Source organism: Mustela putorius, unplaced genomic scaffold (genome assembly GCF_011764305.1).
Source record: "Mustela putorius furo isolate JIRA1106 unplaced genomic scaffold, ASM1176430v1.1 tig00000242_pilon_pilon_pilon, whole genome shotgun sequence".
Classification (NCBI taxonomy): domain Eukaryota; kingdom Metazoa; phylum Chordata; class Mammalia; order Carnivora; family Mustelidae; genus Mustela; species Mustela putorius.
The window spans coordinates 9371236-9394846 of NW_025421325.1; positions in this window are offsets into that span (position 1 = coordinate 9371236).

Sequence of the window (23611 nt, forward strand, 5' to 3'; positions counted from 1 at the left end):
AGGAAGCAGGGAGTAGAGCCATTGGGGCAATAGGTAGATGGAGATATACAGTCAAGGATATTGTTAAGGACTGGATTCATATGGTATTATTTCCTCTATTTTAACTACACTTGGTCTGATTTCTGTTCTCCAAGAAAAACTTCTAACATGTATTTAGCTTGAATGTGGCTCTACATGCAAGGGTTTTGAATATAAATTAATAAGAGATCATTCATTATAAATTAATAAATCAGCATTCCAATTTTATACATGAACTGCTTAATATGATTCTGTCCTTTAAAGGTGGATAAAATCATGTTTCTATCATACGCATAGCAATTTGGAGACAAGAATGTGGATATGTCTAATTTTGCAGAGTTCTTTTAGAACTGTGTTGAAACCTTCAAAGATACAGCAAGACAGCTACGTGAGTTATGGAATATTAGAGTCATCTCTACTTGTTCTGCAGTATTGTAAAAACAATTCTCAAAGAAAAAAAAAAAAAGCCCTACTACTTACCATAATTATATCTCAGAAATTGTAACTCCCAAACATTTTATCCATAACAAGTATATGTCCGAGGATGAAAGTTAGCTAGTCATTCCTTGCCTGGTGGAGAAACAGAGGTAATGAATCTCTCCCCATAAAGCCTTTGTGGGACAACCTGCCTCCCATTTTCTTTGGCAGTGCAAATCCAACTTAACCTTAAGGCTAAAACTACTTTTCCAGTGTAGCCATAGGGTACTTGCAACATTTTGTAAAACCTCATTGAAAAAGTTTTGGTCAGTAAAAATATCAACAGAAGATTCAGAATTTTGTTTGTTTTATTTAAGAAAGAATAACTTTTACCACTACGACAATAAGTTTGTTGTGTGCAAATTTAATGTTCTTGTCCCAGGGGATTATTGATTTTAGGATGAAAAACACAAGTTATCTAAAAGAAAAGCATAAGTAAACTTAACAGGATTTTACATAATTTCTACTATTCATTGAGAACTTACCAGGTGCAAAGATGTACTGGAAATGATACTGTTATTCCTCACAAAAAATTTCATGGTTTGGGTTGTTACTATAATCATATTACAAGAGATGAGGCAATTGTAGCTTAATTTAAAGTACCCAAAGCAGGATTTGAATTGATGGGCTGGCTCCAAATCCTTTGCTTTTTCCACTGTGTGCATTTCTCATAATAATTTGCCTATCCACAGCCTTATCTAATCTGATTTACTTCCTTACTCTTGCTTCTTATGAATATCCATTGAGATTTTCATATCCTGGGAGATAGTCTAAGATTCTAATACTTAAATTTTCAAAAAGGTCTTTGAGCCTGAATCTGAGGAAATTTGAGGACAAAATAATTGAAAGTGTTCACTCAGAGGAATATACTGAAAAGGAAATCAAAAGTAAGATAAAAGAGCCATGTGGAGTAATACCTTCCACTGACCAGTTGCCTTCTCAGCATTATTGAATTAATAGGTACACTGCAGGTACAGATTGTTGGACATTATTTGCAGCATCTACATGGTTTTCAGGAAACAGTCTATAATTAGGAAGTATTAGCATTCTGTACACCATAGCCAGCACATCAAATCCTAATGTACATTTTCAATAGGGAAAATAATAGCTAGAAATATAGTTACTAAAAATGGATAGTGGCCTAGAATAATATTCACCTTCCCCCTTGTTAATAGTATTTAAGCTCCATAGTCACAGTATATTAACTCATGCATTTTCAGCTTTTCTACTGGGGCTAACAAAGGCTCAACAGATTCTCTGCTTCAATTAACAAATGTTTATATTTATAAAAAAGAAATATTTAAAAACTTTGATCTTACAATTAACTCTTACTGTGAGGAAACAAAATCATTTGCAGATTTCTTTAAGCAATGCTTTTTACTCAACAGATATTTTCTTTTTTTTTTTTTTAAGATTTTATTTATTTATTTGACAGACAGAGATCACAAATAGGCAGAGAGGCAGGCAGAGAGAGAGAAGGAAACAGGCTCCCTGCTGAGCAGAGGACCCTGGGATCATAACCTGAGCTAAAGGCAGAGGTTTTAACCCACTGAGCCACCCAGGCACCCCACAACAGATATTTTCTAATGTAAAGTTATCAGAAAGTATAATGGTGATTAAATAAAAGAAAATGATTTATTTATAACTGGACTAAGGAAAATTCAACTAGAATGAAAAGGAATTGTATATTTCTGTTGGTATTTGATCAAATCTGTTTCTACCTGAATTTAAATGACAAAATTAGGTCAAATCTTATAAATGAGGTTTTTATACAAGGGCACAATATAGATTAAATTAAAACAAAACTATTTTTTTATGACTTTTAAGGTACAAATAATATAGATTAAAGCAGTGTTTTTTAGACTATTTTCTAAACTATATTATATGTTCAGTGTTTTATTTACTTATTTAAAATTTTTTTCTATTTTAATTTTTAAGTTGAACCATGTGTAATTGCAATTTTCATAGGCCAAAACTGATAAATATCAGCAATTTCAAAATAATATTTTTCAAAACAATATATATACATTATTTTACATAGAACTACAGACTGATTAGTCCTTGGGACTACTCCCACTGCATTCCTGGTTCCAGCTTCCCAGAGGCAACCACTTTCAGATTTTAAACTGTTTCTTCCATTTGCTTTAAAAAAAAAAAAATTAATTCCAGTGTGGTTAACATAAAGTGTTACATTAGTTTCAGGTGTATAATATAGTGACCCAACAATTTCATATATTACTCAATGCTCATCAGGGTAAGTATACTCTTTTTTTTTTTTTTTTTAGTTTCAAGCTTTTATTTAATTTCCAGTTAATTAACACATAGTGTAACATTAGTTTCATGAACAGAACTTAGTGGTTCATCAATTATATATAACACCCAGTGTTCATCACAACAGGTGCCCTCCTTAATCACCATCCTCCATTTAGCCCGTCTCCCCACTCACCTCTAATTTAGTGAACCTCAGTTTGTTTTCTAGTGTTAAGAGTCTATTTCTTGGTTTCTCTCTCTCTCTTTCCTCCTTTGTTGTTTTATTTTATTTATTGTATTTCACATATGAGTGAAACTATAGTATTTGTCTTTCTCTGATTGGCTTATTTCACCTAGCATTATCCTCCCTAGGTCTACCCATGTTGTTGCAAATGTCAAGATTTTATTCTTTTTTATGGTTAAATAATATTATATTGTGTGTGTGTGTGTGTATGTGTGTGTGTGTGTGTTTACAAATCTTCATATCATTAATGGATAGATAGGCACTTGGACTGCATCCATAATTTACCTATTTTGATTATTTTTTATTTTTTAAAAAAATAAATAATTAATTAATTATTATTTTAAAATAAACATATAATGTATTTTTATCCCCAGGGGTACAGGTCTGTGAATCGCCAGGTTTACACACATCACAGCACTCACCATAGCACATACCCTCCCGAATGTCCATAACCCCACCCCCCTCCTCCTCCTCCCCTCCCCCCAGCAACCCTCAGTTTGTTTTGTGAGATTAAGAGTCACTTATGGTTTGTCTCCCTCCCGATTCCATCTTGTTACATTTATTCTTCTCCTACCCCCCAAACCCCGCAAGTTGCATCTCCAGTTCCTCATATCAGGGAGATCATGTGATAGCTGTCTTTCTCGGATTGACTTATTTCACTAAGCATGATACCCTCCAGTTCCATCCACATATCGCAAATGGCAAGATTTCATTTCTTTTGATGGTTGCATAGTATTCCATTGTGTATATATACCACATCTTCTTTATCCATTCATCTGTGGATGGGCATCTAGGTTCTTTCCATAGTTTGGCTATTGTAGACATTGCTTCTATAAACATTTGGGTGCACCTGCCCCTTCAGATCACTACGTTTGTATCTTTAGGGTAAATACCCAGTAATGAAATTGCTGGATCTATTTTCAACATTTTGAGGAACCTCCATGCTGTTTTCCAGAGTGGCTGCACCAGCTTGCATCCCACCAACAGTGTAGGAGGGTTCCCCTTTCTCTGCATCCTTGCCAGCATCTGTCATTTCCTGACTTGTTGATTTTAGCCATTCTGACTGGTGTGAGGTGATATCTCATTGTGGTTTTGATTTGTATTTCCCTGATGCGGAGTGATGTGGAGCACTTTCTCATGTGTCTGTTGGCCATCTGGTTGTCTTCTTTGCAGAAGTGTCTGTTCATGTCTTCTGCCCATTCCTTGATTGGATTATTTGTTCTTTGGGTGTTGAGTTTGCTAAGTTCTTTATAAATTTTGGACACTAGCCCTTTATCTGATATGTCGGTTGCAAATATCTTCTCCCATTCTGTCAGTTGTCTTTTGGTTTTGTTAACTCTTTCCTTTGCTGTGCAAAAGCTTTTGATCTTGATGGAATTACAATAGTTCATTTTTGCCCTTGCTTCCCTTGTCTTTGGCGATGTTTCTAAGAAGAGGTTGCTGCCTGTGTTCTCCTCAGGATTTTGATGGATTCCTTTCTCACATCAAGGTCCTTCATCCATTTTGAGTCTATTTTTGTTTGTGGTGTAAGGAAATGGTCCAGTTTCATTTTTCTGCATGTGGCCATCCAATTTTCCCAACACCATTTATTGAAGAGGCTGTCTTTTTTCCATTGGACATTCTTTCCTGCTTTGTTGAAAATTAGTTGACCATAGAATTGAGAGTCTACTTCTGGGTTCTTTATTCTTTTCCATTGATCTATGTGTCTGCTTTTGTGCCAGTACCATGCTGTCTTGATGACGACAGCTTTGTAATAGAGCTTGAAGTCCAGAATTGTGATGCCACCAACTTTGGCTTTCTTTTTCAATATTCGTTTGGCTATTGGAGGTCCTTTCTGGTTCCATATAAATTTTAGGATTATTTGTTCCATTTCTTTGAAAAAAAAATGGGTGGGATTTTGATAGGGATTGCATTTCACAATATTTGTTTTTCCAATCCCGGAGCATGAAACATTTTTCCATTTCTTTGTGTCTTCCTCAATTTCTTTCATGAGAACTTTATAGTTTTCTGAGTATAGATTCTTAGCCTCTTTGGTTAGGTTTATTCCTAGGTATCTTATAGTTTTGGGTGCAATTGTAAATGGAATTGACTACTTAATTTCTCTTTTTTCTGTCTTGTTGTGGGTGTGGAGAAATGCACCTGATTTCTGTGCATTGATTTTATATCCTGACACTTTATTAAATTCCTGTACAAGTTCTAGCAGTTTTGGAGTGGAGTCTTTTGGGTTTTCCACATATAGTATCATATCATTTGTGAAGAGTGATAGTTTGACTTCTTCTTTGCTGATTTGGATGCCTTTAATTTCTTTTTGTTGTCTGATTGCTGAGGCTAGGACTACTTGTACTATTTTGAATAGCAGTGGTGATAATGGACATCTCTGCCATGTTCCTGACCTTAGCGGGAAAGCTTTCAGTTTTTCTCCATTGAGAATGATATTTACGGTGGGTTTTTCATAGATGGCTTTGATGATATTGAGGTATGTGCCCTCTATCCCTACACTTTGAAGAGTTTTGATCAGGAAGGGATGCTGTACTTTGTCAAATGCTTTTTCAGCATCTATTGAGAGTATCATATGGTTCTTGTTCTTTCTTTTATTGATGTGTTGTATCACATTGACTGATTTGCGGATGTTGAACCAACCTTGCATCCCTGGAATAAATCCCACTTGGTCGTGGTGAATAATCCTTTTAATGTACTGTTGAATCCTATTGGCTAGTATTTTGTTGAGTATTTTCGCATCTGTGTTCATCAAGGATATTGGTCTATAGCTCTCTTTTTTGGTGGGATCCTTGTCTGGTTTTGGGATCAAGGTGATGCTGGCCTCATAAAATGAGTTTGGAAGTTTTCCTTCCATTTCTATTTTTTGGAACAGTTTTAGGAGAACAGGAATTAGTTCTTCTTTAAATGTTTGGTAGAATTCCTCTGGGAAGCCGTCTGGCCCTGGGCTTTTGTTTGTTTGGAGATTTTTAATGACTGTTTCAATCTCCTTACTGGTTATGGGTCTGTTCAGGCTTTCTACTTCTTCCTGGTTCAGTTGTGGTAGTTTATATGTTTCTAGGAATGCATCCATTTCTTCCAGATTGTCAAATTTATTGCCGTAGAGTTGCTCATAGTATGTTCTTATAATAGTTTGTATTTCTTTGGTGTTAGTTGTGATCTCTCCTCTTTCATTCATGATTTTATTTATTTGGGTCCTTTCTCTTTTCTTTTTGATAAGTCAGGCCAGGGGTTTATCAATTTTATTAATTCTTTCAAAGAACCAGCTCCTAGTTTCGTTGATTTGTTCTATTGTTTTTTTGGTTTCTATTTCATTGATTTCTGCTCTGATCTTTATTATTTCTCTTCTCCTTCTGGGTTTAGGCTTTTTTTCTTGTTCTTTCTCCAGCTCCTTTAGGTGTAGGTTGTGTATTTGAGACCTTTCTTGTTTCTTGATAAAGGCTTGTACTGCTACATATTTTCCTCTCAGGACTGCCTTTGCTGTGTCCCACAGATTTTGAACCGTTGTGTTTTCATTATCATTTGTTTCCATGATTTTTTTCAATTCTTCTTTAATTTCCTGGTTGACCCATTCATTCTTTAGAAGGATGCTGTTTAGTCTCCATGTATTTGGGTTCTTTCCAAATTTCCTCTTGTTTTTTTTTTTTTTTTTTTTTTTTTTTTTTTTCCAAATTTCCTCTTGTGATTGAGTTCTAGCTTCAGAGCATTGTGGTCTGAAAATATGCAAGGAATGATCCCAATCTTTTGATACTAGTTGAGACCTGATTTATGACCCAGGATGTGATCTATTCTGGAGAATGTTCCATGTGCACTACAGAATGTGTATTCTGTTGCTTTCGGACGAAATGTTCTAAATATATCTGTGATGTCCATCTGGTCCAGTGTGTCATTTAAGGCCTTTATTTCCTTGTTGATCTTTTGCTTGGATTATCTGTCCATTTCAGTGAGAGGAGTGTTAAAGTCCCCTAGTATTATTGTATTATTGTTGATGTGTTTCTTTGATTTTGTTATTAATTGGTTTATATAGTTGGCTGCTCCCACATTAGGGGCATAGATATTTAAAATTGTTAGATCTTTTTGTTGGACAGATCCTTTGAGTATGATATAGTGTCCTTCGTCATCTCTTATTATAGTGTTTGGCTTAAAGACTAATTGATCTGATATAAGGATTGCCACCTCATCTTTCTTCTGATGTCCATTAGCATGGTAAATTGTTTTCCACCCCCTCACTTTAAATCTGCAGGTGTCTTAGGGTCTAAAGTGAATTTCTTGTAGTCAACAAATTGATGGGTTTGGTTTTTTATCCATTCTGATACCCTGTGTCTTTTGACTGGGGGCATTTAGCTCATTAACATTCAGGTTATCTATTGAGAGATATGAATTTAGTGCCATTGTATTGCCTGTAAGGTGACTGTTACTGTACATTGTCTCTGTTCCTTTCTGATCTACTTTTAGGCTCTCTCTTTGCTTAGAGGACCCCTTTCAATATTTCCTGCAGAGCTGGTTTGGTGTTTGCAAATTCTTTCAGCTTTTGTTTGTCCTGAAACTTTTTATCTCTCCTTCTATTTTCAATGATAGCCTAGCTGGATGTAATATTCTTGGCTGCATGTTTTTCTCCTTTAGTGCTCTGAATATATCATTCCAGTTCTTTCTGGCCTGCCAGGTCTCTGTGGATAAGTATGCTGCCAGTCTAATATTTTTACCATTGTATGTAACAGACTTCTTTTCCTGGGCTGCTTTCAGGATTTTCTCTTTGTCTCTAATGCTTGTAAATTTTACTATTAGGTGAGGGGGTGCGGACCTATTCTTGTTGATTTTGAGGCGGGTTATCTGCACCTCCTGGATTTGAATGCTTGTTCCCTTCGCCATATTTGTGAAATCCTCTCTAATAATTCTCTCCAATATAACTTCTACTCCCCTCTCTCTTTCTTCTTCTTCTAGAATCCCAATTATTCTAATGTTGTTTCATCTTATGGTGTCACTTATCTCTCGAATTCTCACTTCGTAGTCCAGTAGCTGTTTGTCCCTCTTTTGCTCAGCTCTTTATTCTCTGTCATTTGGTCTTCTATATCTCTAATTCTTTCTTCTGCCTCATTATCCTAGCAGTCAGAGTCTCCATTTTTGATTGCACCTCATTAACAGCTTTTTTGATTTCAACCTGGTTAGATTTTAGTTCTTTTATTTCTTCAGAAAGGGCTTTTATATCTCCCAAGAGGGTTTCTCTAATATTGTCCATGCCTTTTTTGAGCCCGGCTAGAACCTTGAGAATTATCATTCTGAACTCTAGATCTGACATATTACCAAGGTATGTATTGATTAGGTCCCTAGCCTTCGGGACTGCCTCTTGTTCTTTCTTTTGTGGTGAATTTTTCCGCCTTGTCATTTTGTCCAGATAAGAGTATATGAAGGAACAAATAAAATACTAAAAGGGTGGCAAAGACCCCAGGAAAAGGCACTTTAACCAAATCAGAAGAGCCCCCAAATCATGGGGGGGGTAAGATAAAAAGAAGTTCAGAAAATAAAAAAAAATAATAAAAAAAAACAAATAAAGAAAAAATATAAAAAAGAAAAATATACATATTAGATAAACTAGTTTAAAATATTTAAAAAAGAAAAGGGTAAAAGATAAAAATTTAGCATTAGGAAAAAAAATTAAAAATAAATTAAATTAACCACAAGACTAAAGAATCATGGGGAGAAAGCCATGAGTTCTACGCTTTGCTTTCTCCTCCTCTGGAATTCTGCTGCTCTCCTTGGTAGGTGAACTTGGTCCTGGTTGGATTTCTTGTTGATCTTCTGCGGGAGGGGCCTGTTGTAATGATTCTCAAGTGTCTTTGCCCAAGGCAGAATTGCACTGCCCTTACCAGGGGCCAGGCTAAGTAATTTGCTCCGGTTCGCTTTCGGGAGCTTTTGTTCCCTGAATGCTTTCCGTAGAGTTCTGGAGGACGGGAGTGAAAATGGCGGCCTCCCAGTCTCTGGCACAGAGTTGCCAAGAGCTGAGGGCCCCACTCCTCAGTGTGCCCTCAGAGAAAAGAGCCCAATCACACCCGTCTCCCTGGTCTCTGGCTGTGCTCCGAGCTCACCCAGCCTGCTACCAGTTTAAGGTAATCCTGAGCTGAGATCTCACTCCTCAGCTCTGTCTCCATAGCCGGCTTCCCCAGTCTAATACCTGCAAGCTCTGCGACATTCAGACACCCCCGATCCTTCTGTGACCCCGTGGGACCTGGGGCCACACTGACCATTCATGGGCTTCACCCCGGTTTAGCCTCTGGAGTGATGTCCCTCAGTGGAACAGACTTTTAAAAGTCCCAATTTTGTGCTCCGTCTCTCCACCACTTCCCGGGAGCCAGCCCTTCCCCCTGTGGTCGATCTTCCCGTCCCTTTGGATTCAGTTCTCTGCCAGTCCTACCTTTCAGAAAGTGGTCGATTTTCTATTTCTAGAATTGCTGTTCTTCTTATCTTCAGTCTCCCGTTGGATTTGTAGGTGTTTGCAATGGTTTGATAAGCTATTTAGCTGATCTTCTGCTACCTGATGTCATCTCAGCCTGCTACTTCTCTGCCATTTTGACTCCTCCCCCTACCTATTTTTATTTTTTGTTTTAAAGATTTTATTTATTTAGCTGACAGACAGAGATCACGAGTAGGCAGAGAAGCGGGCAGAGAGAGAGAGGGAAGCTCTCTGCCTCTGAAAAAGGCTCTCTGCTGAGCAGGGAGCCCGATGCAGGGCTCGATCCCAGGACCCTGAGATCATGACCTGAACTGAAGGCAGAGGCTTTAACCCACTGAGCCACCCAGGCGCCCCCATAATTAACCTATTTTAAATAATGCTGCAATAAACATGGGGTTGCATATTTCCCTTTGAATTAGTGCTTTTGTATTTTTTGGGTAAATATCCAATAGTTCGGCTCCTGGATCACAGGGTAGCTCTATTTTTAAGTTTTCGAGGAACCTCCATACTGTTTTCCACAGTGGCTGCACCAGTTCGCATTTCTGCCAACAGTGCAAGAAGGTTCCTTTTTTTTTCCACATCCTCACCGCGACTTGTTTCCTGAGTTTTTATTTTAGTCATTTTGACAGGTGGAGGTAATATCTCACTGTGTTTTTGATTTGCATTTCCCTCATGATGAGTGATGTTGAGCATCATTTCATATCTCTGTTGCTTATCTGTATGTCTTCTTTGGAAAAATGTCTACCTATTGTTTGGTGTTTTAAATAGCATCTTAGTCATCTGAAAGTATTAATGTATCCTTTAAAGATGACTAGCTTACATTCAGGAAAAGCTTGTATACTGAAAATAGGAAATTTAGAATGGCATAAGATATAAAATCTGTGGAGTCTACCCAATTTCACATTTTTCTATAACTACTTTGTCCAATCTGAAATTATTACTATAACTTTATCATTGTAATTAATATAAATGCAACTCTTTGTGGAACTAAAAATGTGTGGTGTAAGTGGACTGAGTAGTCTCTTATTGGAAAGATTAAGCTCAATTTAGCACATAGTTATTAAGCAATTAAACATGTGAATGTGCCATCCACAGTTTTAGGCATCTGAAATGCACAAGTAAGACAAAGACAGTGCTCCTTATTATTGTAGAGCTTTTGTTACAATAGGTGGAAACACATAATGTAAAACTACACCTAAAAGTGAACTTTAGGGTGTTAAAAAGTAGCATGTACTAAAGACCAAATGAAGCCCATAAGGTAGATTGTGGTGGGGCTAGGGTTCACTTGGGTGATCACATAGGCCTCATTTAGAAGGTGACATTAAACATAACTGAAAAAGGTTTAAAAAGGGGGGGGGGGCAGGCTCCCTGTTGAGCAGAGAACCCGATGTAGGGCTTGATCCCAGGACCCTGGGATCATGACCTGAGCTGACACTGAGCCACCCAGGCGCCCAAGGACCATGGACTTTAGCGAGATAAGGGCAGAGGCAGTGAGATAAGGTAGGAAACTGCTGCATCTTTCAGATGAGAGGCTACAGTAGTAGTATGGAGTGGACAAAGTCATCAGATTCTAATAGACTTATTCATGAGAACTGCATTGCTCTATGAAAGATAATATAGTGGGAGATTATAATTTTGTGAAAACATGAACTAATGAAAAAAGACAATATAACTAATTATAAAACATGAAATGACACCTTTTATTTAGGGGGGTGTATGGGGTGGGGAGTAAGTAAACAAACATTTAATGTCCACTGGACACACTGCTCAGCTGTGTCATTAACCAGCCAAATGATTTGGGGCAAATTTTTTAAACTTCTTTGGGCCTCCTTTTCTCTCCATCTAAAATATTGGGCTTAAATATAAGGCTACCAAGTTTTGTCACTGATTCCCTTAGGTGATGGCTCATCACAGTTACTAATAAAAGGACTTCCAGTGAATGATTGGTGGAACAAGCTACATTCTGTCCTACTGCTGTTGGTCCTGAGACTAACTGATATTTGTATTTATCATTTTTCTCCCTCACCACCCATTTTATTTTCTCTTATCCATGACTAGCTTTTCTGATATTCTATCTGATTTGCCTAATAGAATAAGCAAAATCTTTAGGGGTTCTGAGCTCATGATTAAAGCTTCGGGGGTCAGGAATGCTTCAATTCTATGGGAATGGGGGGTGGGTGGGCACAAGAGTACTAAAAGTATTTAAAGGGTCACAGTGAATGGATTTCCCAGGCTGTAGATATACTTCCCAGATATACCACTTTCCGGATACATTATATTTTAGCAGTGCTACCTTACATGGTAATCAGAATGGATGCCACTGGCAGTCCAGTAATTTCCTTCTTCACTAGCTTAGTCAGTCTATTGGCATGAGAAGCCCAAAATGATTTAATATTGTCCTTAAGGTGTCACCTGTGGAAATATCCTCCTTCTAAGAATGAGACCACTCTCTGCTAGTGGGTCATGGAGACTGGCGATGACAAGAGTTGCTCTGTTTCCCAGACCATATGCTATGTCTTTCAAAGACACAGCACCATAAATTGGCTACATAAAACAGAGGCCACATATTGAATGACAGGACCCCAACTTTCCAGGATGTTATCTGTAGGCTGGCATTTTAGCTGTGCCTTTAAGAGATGATTTCAATGTTTTTGTATTTGGTTGTTTTAGGATGATGTGATCATGGTAGGAATAAAGCATCCCACAGTCATCTTCCACTATTACATATTCTTTCCCACAAAACTGGTATAAGAAAATGTTGCACAGTTTTCTTTGATGATAAATCAGATATCTCCTGAAAACTTGTAGAGCTGGCAAAGACAGTAGAGGTAAGAAAGACAACCTCATACTCAGAAACTAAGTTAACTTTAATCTTAATCTCCATCCCTTCTAAGAAGGAAGTTGTTCAAAGTAGTCAACTTTCTACCAAGTGATTCTTTGGTTTCTTTGAGGGATATAGCATATTGAGGGTCACTGACAGATGGGGTATTCAGCTGCTCAGTAGCTAGGTTAGCTTCAGCGAAGAACAGTCCATGCTACTGGGTCTATTCATAGCATCCAGTTCAGCCACTATTGCTACTCTACTCATAGATCCATTGAGCAAACACTGAAATGGCCAACAGCAGAGACTGGCTGACTTTGATAGGAAAAGTCAGTCTGCCCACCTGGTTGCTTACTGCCTTTTCTTCAGAAAAGTTTGGCAGGCGTTGTTGTAAAATGAAAAGATCTGGAGATTCTGTGTATATATATGTATGTATGTATGAACTCCTAGGTTCATTTGCACACTTCTTCCTTAAAGTTCTTTGTCTCTAATTTCCCAATCTTTCTCCTCACAGGCCTTCTGATGAAGCACCAACCAAGGCATTTGCTGTAACCCAAGCATATCCACGACTCACAAAGCTGATGACCGGGTGTACTTCTTGAAGCTCTGCCCACTGGAATACTGTCTCTCACCATTGTTATTCAGGACCACTGCTGAGTAGGGCTATATGTAGTGCATTTATGGTCCAATTTTGGTTCTCATAGGCATAGTAAGCCAAACCATCTGTGAAACAAACTGTTTTTTTTTTCCCCCTTCTCTTCCATCAGCTGGTTGTAAGGAATCCTCAACAAGGCTGTGAGTGTGAGATAAGAGAAAGAGAGTTAGGTGCAAATGAGTTAGGTGACATGATAGAGTGCGCACCTGTTCACATAACTGAATTTTATCTTCCCTCTGTGCTTAAATCCAATCCCAAATATGATGTTTCCATTGCATGGCATGTTGCTGCTGAGCCCATCAACCTGATAGGTCTGGTTTTTTGGGGAGGGTCCAATTCCATAGGCATTCTACTAAGGCATAATACATGTAAAGTCACTTTTTAAACATTGAGTGGTTCTTCTGTATAAGCAATATGGATTTGCTCCAGAAATGTTGAGGGTTGCATTGTGACTTTGCTATCAGGCTTGCTAGCAGATCCACATGGCTTCCTTATCCACCATGGATACTCCCTTTAATAATGTGGAATCTTCTGTGTCTTGTGGCCAAGGAGAAGGGCTGTGTGTATTGCAGTCTGTATCTGCTACAGAACCTTCTTTTGCTATGGGCCCCACACAGATTATCAAGTTTCCAAATCACTTGAAAATGGGTCAGGGCAACATTCCCAAGTCCCAAGTATTTTATGAGCTATATTCAAAACCACATCCTGCACAGCAACTACATTGGTGACTACCATTTAGTTATGTTTTTAGCCGTTGGATATTTGCCATGATCTACCTGGTTTTTCAAAGCACTAAACTGTTGAATTCAATGGGGATATGATATGGACCACTACTTCTGCATTATTTAAAGTCTTTGAAGGAGGCAGTGATCTCTGACACTTCATGGAAGATGTGTTTTGCTTTTCATTTTCAATTTCACCTGGGTCTGAGGCTGTTTCCGGGATTTTCACCTGGCTGCTTTTCTAGCTGATGCTATGGTTCTTAATTTACAGATTAGGGAACAAGTGTGAGGGTTTTGAAAGCTGTTAATTATATCCATCCTGATTATGCACTTAGATGCCAGGCAAATAACCCCTGAGCAGGTTCATGGACTCCATTTTTCACCAGGCGTCTTATACCCAGCTCTAATAAGGAGTCCTGAGGATCTTTTGAATCCTCTTGTACCAGTGTTAGCTCATACACTTTATTCAACAATCCTTGAAATATATAATATAATTCCTCTGGTGAATGTCTGTATGTCTTTTGGGGGGGTGGAGGAGTACTAAAGAACAGGCATTGCATATATTCATTCTGGCATTGCAGCATCATTCCTGAAGGAGACTCTGCCTCCTCTTCAGTCAAAGTTCGTTGGGTCTGATTCATGTCTGGTGGCTGGTAAGATGGTTTTTCTCTACTATTGGCTGACAGAGACTTTCCTCACCTGTTCTTGATCCATTTTGGATTTGAAGGTTAAGAAACATCTTTGTTAGAGGTCTCTTACCTCCAAAACATCATGGTCTATTTGCCAGAACTATAGGTATTCCTCTGCATTATGGTAACTATATCTACTTTGTCTCAAAAAATTAAATAATATTACTTGACCTCCATTATCCCAGGGTCCTGTGATAATGGGCACCTTAAGGGCAAGTTACTTAGCTGTCCTACAAACCAAACTTCCATTGGATTTCTTAATGGTACTCATGCCCCCCACTTCAACCCATTCCTTATCATTTGATTCAAGGGATATATACTTCGGCTCTCCTACAGAAAACAGTCATATCTGTCTTATAGGATAAGTCCACTCTAGCTATATTCCTCTTTGAGACTTTTGGCCCCTTCCTCTGTACTCTGGCAGAGCAGTTCTGGTAACATCATATGTTCTGTGCTTGGACGAATCAACCCATCAGTCTATTAGAATTGGCCATAAGTGACCTTGCCTGATCATTAAATCTTGAGTCATGACGGAGTGCCCCACAACAGGAACTCTCTCTTATTCAACTTTTATTCTGAACCACTGGGCTTTCACTCACAATATCTGTTCTCAGACATAGTCTCCTGTTTTTTTTTTTGTTTTGTTTTGTTTTGTTTTGTTTTGTTTTGTTTGTTTTTTTTCCCAGTATGTTTTGGCCAGATCCCAAAGCTATTTTGGTAATAATCCTTTTCCTCCCACAGCAAGGATCCTTGCCTCCCAACCTCCACTGCCCCACCACATCTTGGTCATGGTGAGCCTTAATTCTAGTTATTGGTCCAGAAGTACTGAGGAGAGGGGGGTAGATTTTCAGGGGGGCAGACATCATCTTGTGAGGCAACTCCATCAGGTAAGACATTTACATGTTTTCTAAGGAAAGGAGATGGGTGTTCTCTAGCAAGGGGATGGGGTCCTTTTCTGCCAGTATAGTGACTTAAGAGTCTGCAGGTTCATGCTTCTCAGACATACTCATTCAAATGTTCTGATTTCAACAACCTTACCAGGAACTCTAGCTCTGACTTTGATATGGGAAACTGGTCAGGGCTGGGGTTTCAATCTATTGTACTTAGTAACAGTCCACCTACTTTATTTTTTAAAAATTTTTAAAGATTTTATTTATTTATTTGAGAGTGAGAGAGAGTGAGAAAGAGCATGAGAGGGGAGAAGGTTCCCCATGGAGCTGGGAGCCCAATGCTGGACTTGATCCCAGGGCTCTGGGGTCATCCCCTGAACTGAAGGCAGTGGCTTAACCAACTGAGCCACCCAGGCACCCAGTCCACCTGCTTTAAACTTCTTATAATTACCAAGGACTCCCTATCTGTTAAGATTAGAGGCATTGCATAAGCCAGTGCCTTCCCTTCTGTCTGTATCCATCCCTATTTAACTCACATGAGAGCCCAGTGATTAAGGAATGACAACAATATGAGGAATTATACCCATGTCATGATCAGCAAGGGTATCCTTAATTACCATCTGATTAATAAATGACTGAGCCACGTTGAAAGATGGCTTTCTGAGACAAATTCTCTTACCAGCTATCTTAGTTTTAGTTCCTTCAGAAGCAGACCTTGAGCAAAGAATTGAGTGCAAGGAGTTAATTTTTCAGGTGATTTCAGAAAACGCAAGTGGAGGAGAGATGAAGTGAAGCAGAGAGGGAAACAGTGAAGGATGAGTTAGCGAGTATGTTACCACGGATGGCCAGACCTTAATTCCACTGGGGAACTCTGGGACAGTGTGTAGAACTCACCTCAGACAGCGAAAAAGGCACAAGCTGACTGGGGAATTTATCCATCAGTTTCTTATATATCATCAGATGACAGACTTTTGGGGTGTATGTTACCTCTTTGACACCTTGGAGTTGCCTGCATATAGGCCCAGGGCCAGAGTTCGAGGAACCTCTCAGGGAGAGAGTTACAGGTCTCTAATAATTACTATTATTGAGGCAGTCCATGTCTCGGCTTCTGTGATCACACACTCTACTGGCTTGAGATACTACTGACTTTCAAGTTTATTCTTCTAACTTAGACTTCTCTCATGCTCCTTAGACCCTTTCTTTGACTGCTAGAAATTATTACTCAGAGGGCTCACATGTATCTGAAATTCAGCATATTCAAGACCAACTCCCACATTCCCACCTTCTAAAATGGTTTCTCTTTCTGGATTCCCTGAATATATGATTGGTACCTTCCTACTGGTTGCCTAAATCAGAAAATCCGGGTTAGTCTACCCTTGCCCCTTTCACTTTCTCTCTCTCCACATTCACCCCTCAGAAATGCGATTGTGTCTTCTAAACATCTTTTATATTTGTCTTTTCCCTCCACCTACACTGCCTTAGTGCAGACCATCATTATTCTTACCTGAATTACTGTTAACAAAAGCCTAACTGATCTCTGCTTTCCCCTCGGTCCATTCTCCACAATGCAGTCCCTGTAATATTTCCAAGGGTAAGTGATCCAGGTCTTTTATACCTGGCCCCTGCTTCTCCTTATCCTCAATTCTTGTCACTTCCATTCTTAAAGGCTAGACTCCAACATGTTATGTTAATCTTTCTTCAGATCCTTCCTCTTCTCCTGGATCTTCACACCTGGCTTCTCTGCCTGTAATACTCCTTTTCCACTCTCCACTTTTCCTTAACCTTGTAATTGCTTATAATTCTTTAGGTCCCAACTTAGACATTTCCTCCTGGAGATCTTTACTCCTTGGTTGCCTTGAGTAGATTGCTTGCCCAGTGATATGCTTCTACTAGTAATTTTCACCTCCTTGTCAGAATTTATTCTATTTCATTGCAATTATTTTAAACTGATTTCCTCTTAAGCTATACCGTATGATCTTTGGGAGCAACAGTCGTTTCTTTCTTAGCACTTTTAAATTTTCAACAACTAACCCTAATTTCTAGTATATATTAAGTTCTTAATAAATGTCTGCCTATAGACAGATTATTTATTACTTTTAGCTTTTTAAAACATACTGTACTTCACAGATATTTTACTTGGTCATCTCTGTTTCTTCAGTGCCTAGCACAGTGCTTGGTAAGTAGAGGCATTTGCTAACTGTTAGTTAACTTAAGAAATGGAGATCTTATGATATTGCTTAGTAATAACAACAAGCACATTATCGATACCAGATGAAAATACCTAATGAGAATCACTAGCACAATCGTGTTTATGCTCAGGATGTATAAGTCATTTTCAGTTTACTAATGTTATCTCTCTTCATAATTACATATGCAATAGTACCAAGCAAATGTTATTTCTAAATGAATTTAGAATGAAGGAATACTTATTAAATAGTATCTGTGAATATTCCCCTAGTTATTTTGGGGTAATAAATAATTCACATACTCAAACTTGAAAAAATTGACAAATCCCTATAAAAGTAATGGAAATCATTACCATTCCAAGATTCAGTGGTGTATTTTAAGATAAGAATTGAAGAGGCATCCTCAGGGAATTATCTTAGTGGGGAAGCCAAAGAATTTCCCCTGTAAACTTTTCGCTCCACAGAACTAAATGTTAAATAGCTTCATGGTTAGAAAATGTATTCTCCCTCCCACTAGCTAAATATTTCTCTGTGGCTTGGATTATCATTTCCTAAATCTGTTATGACACGCTCCTTCAGAGTGCAGCTCAAAGACGCTTCTGCTGCTTTCCTTCATCCTTGCAAGGAATGTCTAATAACTTCTCACCAAATCCTCATGTCTTTGTTTTGCATCCTGGAAAACATATGGTCTATTTTATCCAAATAGAGTTCCTTTCAGGCAATTGGAAGACCAGGATATCCTGTTTTAAATTGGGGTTATCTGGAGGGAAATGCCACTTTTTGAAAGTATCTATTATTTTGTGTCTTGTCACGGAGATATTAATAAAATTTGATAGAATATGGTAATGCAAGTTTGTTCGCTATTCTTCACCATGCTGTGCATCCTGGTCTTTCTCTCTCCAAAAGAAAGAAGTACAAATGACTTTTTGGAAGAGTTCTAAAATAATACTGAACAAAAATATTTCAATGTGATGGATAAAATCTTAAGACTTGGATATTGGGGATTGGAATGGCTGAGAGGAATCAGTCCTCCTGAACCAGTCATTTAATAAAGTGGGCACATATTGGAAAGGTATATTTTTGACGTTTTGCATAAGGCAAAAATTCAGCAAGCTTGAATGAGCAAGATTGTCTGCTGTTAGATACAGTATAGTTCTTTCATTAACACTAGATTGAATTCTGGACATGATCCAAGCTTGATGGTGATCTACATGAAAACCTGATTTACATTTGTTGAGTTTTCCATGCATTTCAGATCCAAAGCTGCCAGATCTGGTATCAGTGGAGTTACTGTATATTAAAAGAAAACACAACCATCTTCCATTGAGTTGGATCATCCTGATTACCTTGATAATTTTGTCCAATTGTCTCAGATGCTCTGAGAAAAGCAACAGTATCCTTTTGTATATTGAACTTATTATATTAATTTTCTTCCTGCAAACGAATGGAAATGTAGAATTTCTGTGGGCCCACATGGGGTATTTTCAAATGAGATCACCTTATCCTAAAAGCTGTTTAGAGTAACATACTATAGAGAATGATTTTATATGAAAAAGTAAATGTCAATATGCTGGCAAAAAAATAAATAAAAGGTTTCACATTGTGGTGTTTTAAAAAAGTTTTAGTTTGATTTTGAATTTGTATATGATTTTAAATTCTTATCACCTGCAGCTTTTTATATTACCATGACTACATTGTTCTTGCATTCAGAGTTCTACTGCCCTCCAAAAGCGCCCGGGCATATATCCAGTTTGTGGATTACCTTGAATTTGGTAAGTTAATATTTTTGGAGAGCTTCAGAGAGCTTCTAATTCACTTCCTGATGTAATATAATATCAACTGCTAATGAGAGATAATTACTGTTTTAAGCAGCGCTGCGATGTTAGCTTTTTCTTTTCTGTTGCTGTTGTTCTTTTTTTTGGTATGTGTCTTTCAAAATACCTTTTCCTTTTTCACGGTGAAATTGATATGTGTCCCCTGATATTCATTAAACTTTAAATTTTACTAATTCATATAGGTGTGAACAATGTAGTCATAGATCAAATTTCCATATGACCATTCATTCCACCTCAAACAAAACATAAATGTCATTGTGTTTTTTATGCTAATGTAAATTGAGATCTGATAAACTCTTTCTTTTTTTTTCCATTTTCTTTTTCTAATTTTAACAGCAACACCTGCTCACTTATTCACATATTCACATATCCCTGGCATCACATTTAATGTGCATATGTTACCAATTGTAATTCAGTATGTAATAGGGGAGAAGAAATAGTTGGGTGACAGAGATTGGAGAGGTATCTTATAATTTACTAAGGAAGTTATATCAGCACCTCAGCTCCCTTTCTTCAATATAAAACCATCTCTAATGAGCATAATTTTTTTCTTCTAAGATCATCCACTAATTCTTAACAATGCTCAGATAATTCAGTCTATGTTATTTTGACAATTTAAAGATATACATGCTAAAGATTTCTATATTCAAATATATAATCAGCTTGCCACAGGGAAACTTTTTGTTATCGCATTGATTAGATAGGATTCTAATAGATTTAATTTTTTTGATGTCCTTTAAAATCATCTTTTAAACATAAGAGATTCATATTGCCATTTATGTGCTGTATTTAATAAACTTGTCAACTTGAAGATACCAAGTTTAAAATTTTCCTCTGTTTCCAAATTTATTCTGTAGGAAATTTATTGAGGAAAATATCTCACATCAACAAGGTAGACTAAAACAATCAGGTTATTTACTTTCAAGGGAGATAGAAGAATGGATGAATGCTTCAGAACTCTTTCAAGTATCTGAGAATCATGCTTGGTTCAGAATATTTATTTGAATTCAAACAGAACAAAGATGAGATATTTATTTACTTCTAACATTTGTATATGTCAATTGAAGACAATAGCATAATCTACAAAGAAAAATTCTGAGGGAAAAACTATTTCAATTTCTGTATTGTCATATTTTTGACTATAAAGAGGAGATTCACTCCTTTAAATTTCATACCAAAATGATATTTAAGGTCTTAAACAGCTATCCCTGTTGATCAGATGAAATTCATACCATAATTGCACTAAAAATCAGTGACACCTTTATTTTGTGTGGGGCTTATGCAGTAGACACATACCCTAAACTTTTTTCCTCACATAATACTTTCGAGTATTACAGCACAATCTAGGACTAGGCACACATAAATTTAGATTTCAGTTGTGCTTACAACTATATGACTTTGGAATTACAGTCTATAACTGACTTTCAGTATAGGTGGTACTAGAGTTCATCTCACTATGGTTGGAATTCTATTCAAACTTCATTCTGTGTTGTTTAGGCCAATAATGAAAGAGTATCTGAGAGAGGTTTTTGTTCCTTCTGACATCAAATATGTGCTGTTTTGTCAATACCACTTCTTTAAATCTCTAATGCCAACTAGGTGTCCAATAAGTCAGTTCGATTCTGACACTAATTACATGGAATTAGGGGCACCTGGGTGGCTCAGTGGGTTAAAGCCTCTACCTTCGGCTCAGGTCATGATCTCAGGATCCTGGGATGGAGCCCCGCATCGGGCTCTCTGCTTGGCAGGGAGCCTGCTTCCTCCTCTCTCTGCCTGCCTCTCTGCCTACTTGTGATCTGTCTCTGCCAAATAAATAAATAAAATCTAAAAAAAAATAAAGTGGTTAATTACATGGAATTAGACCCCATAACCCAAGGTCTCAGTCCTTCAAGACTGCTCCTACTTCAGATACCAGTCACAAGTCTTGGGCCACTTCTGACTGGACTGGCTTAGGTTTAATAACTTGACAAAACAGCTTACAGAGCTCAGGAAGGCACTTTGCTTACATTTGCCAGCTAATAAAGAATTATAAAGAATATTAATAAACCAGAGGCAGAGGTACCAAAAGTCATGTCTGGAAGACTCTAGAGCATAGGACTTTGTAGAACGGGGGTGTACCACCAGTCCCGCACATGGATGTATTCACCAACCTCAAAGCCCTCCAAACCCTGTTACATAGGCATTTTTATGGAAATTTCATTAGGTAAGCATGGTTGATTAAATCATTGGCCATTGATGATTATCTCAATCTCCAGTCCCTCTCCTGTTTGACAAGGCCGGGGAATAAGGTTGTGAGTACCAAGTTTCTAATCAAGGATTAGTCTTTTGGTAACTAGCACCCATGCTGTAGCTGTCTAGAGGCCTGACAAGGGCAGACTCATTATAGCATGAGACAATTCTATTAGCCTTATCATTCAGAAGATTCCAAGAATTTTAGGATTTGGGAACAAAGGAACAGGGGACAGAGGCCACATATCTTTCTACGATATCACAATACCTTTTATAAACCAAATGGGTCAATTAGGTAAAAGGGAATTAGCTTTCTATATAACTATAGTTTTAAGTCACTAATATTGAATACTGATTTTGCATATGACAGACACTGGAATACTTTAAATGCCAAGGCCTCTGGGCATCAGAGAGTTTCTACCCTCCTCAAAATGAGACGAAATTGACAGATGCTTCCTATGGGTCATTATGTCAGTTGACTCCTAAGACATTAGCTGTTACCCTCTGATTCCCATAAGGCTTTATGTATCTGGTCCCAAATCTCTCCAGGTCTTGCATGCCTCTTCTGTGTCTCCTGAACCCATCCTCTGGATTTATCAGCTTTTCTTCATACCTCAATCATTTCTCTGTGTGTTTTCTTCTCCTTATGCCTCACCAAAACCTGCGTTGGCCCTGAGGACCTAGTTTCTGCAGTTGGCATCTCAGGTGATAGCACTTTATTCTCTCCCTGTCCATATCCTTTGCTCACAGAGATGGGGTTTCATTTCCTATTGTTCCTCTTTGCCGCTTGCAAACCATTGCCCCATTGCCCTTCCACTCTCGTTAACAGTTGTATATTACTCCTCTTCTAGCTATTATTCCTTTTCATACTCAGGTCAACTATCTTTACTCATTACACACATGAGCAAACAGTTGCATTCTTCTCCAGATAAAATTCAGCTAGAATCCTGGGAGGTTTCAACATACTGCCGGGCCTGTTCACTAGACTAGTGAAATTTCCCATCCACTGATGCCCTGTGTCTCATTCAAATCATTGCAGCTTCTCCTTCTTTATTCTCTCTTTTCCTACCATGGTCCCCAGTTCTGACAACACTCTTACTTACACTTTAAATGTCCAATTCTTCTAATTTAATTTGTTTAATTTGAGAATTTATTAAAGTTGCACAACAGTTATACCTTCTACTTAGATCACACCATCCGTGCATGAAGTTGCAGGAGAGAGTGTTTCTTTTGCTAAGTACACATTCGTCTGATATTATGTCATGGCCTTTGCTTTTTTTGTGCTTACATTTGCCTATAATATTGTAGACCCTCCTAAAGTGCTCTCAGGCTCACTGTGATCATCCTAAGATTCTACCTATGCATATATATTGTTTGGAGAACATGAGAAAGATAAATTTTTAAAAGACTCAGTACTTAGCCTTATCCCTCAAAGTGTTTAGTGAATTTAATATGAGAACAAAATATATTACTCTTTTAGTACTTTAAAAAGTGAGATTATATTGTGATAATCTTCTATACTTCTTCCTCAGAAGCAATTTACTCTAAGAAAAAACGGGGTCCAGGGCTAAATCTCTTCTGTCTTTCATGCCTGAGTACAACTCAGGGACTAAAAAGAAATCCCTGGTGAAAATAAATTATCATTGCAAGGGGAAAACCTAGAAATTAGATCTGGTCCTAGGGAAAAAAATGAGAGTAGCAGAAAGAATGTAGTTTTAGGGGAAAGAGATGATCGAGCCTCAGGGGCATGACTTGATTAGGGTCCTGGAGCCCTCCTCTCATACCTTCTCCACATTGTTCTTTCCAATCTTCCTTCCAGGGGCTTCTCCCATCCTCCTTAAAACCCTTTGGGATCTTCCAAATATAGAAAACTTCCAAAACGGTCTCACAAAAATACAGAAAGAGACAATACGAATAATATGTTCAACTTCATTGATAATACAAGTTACTTGGAATAAAAACAGTAAGATGCTCTGGAAGTGTTTTAAACAATGAAGGATGTTTTGAAGGAATATACTTTTATTTCCAGTTGAAAACTTAATGTAACATATAATTATCAAGAGGTATTTTATCATATGGTTTCACTTATTTGTGGAGCATAACAAATATCATGGAGGACAAGGGGTGTTAGAGAGGAGAAGGGATTTGGG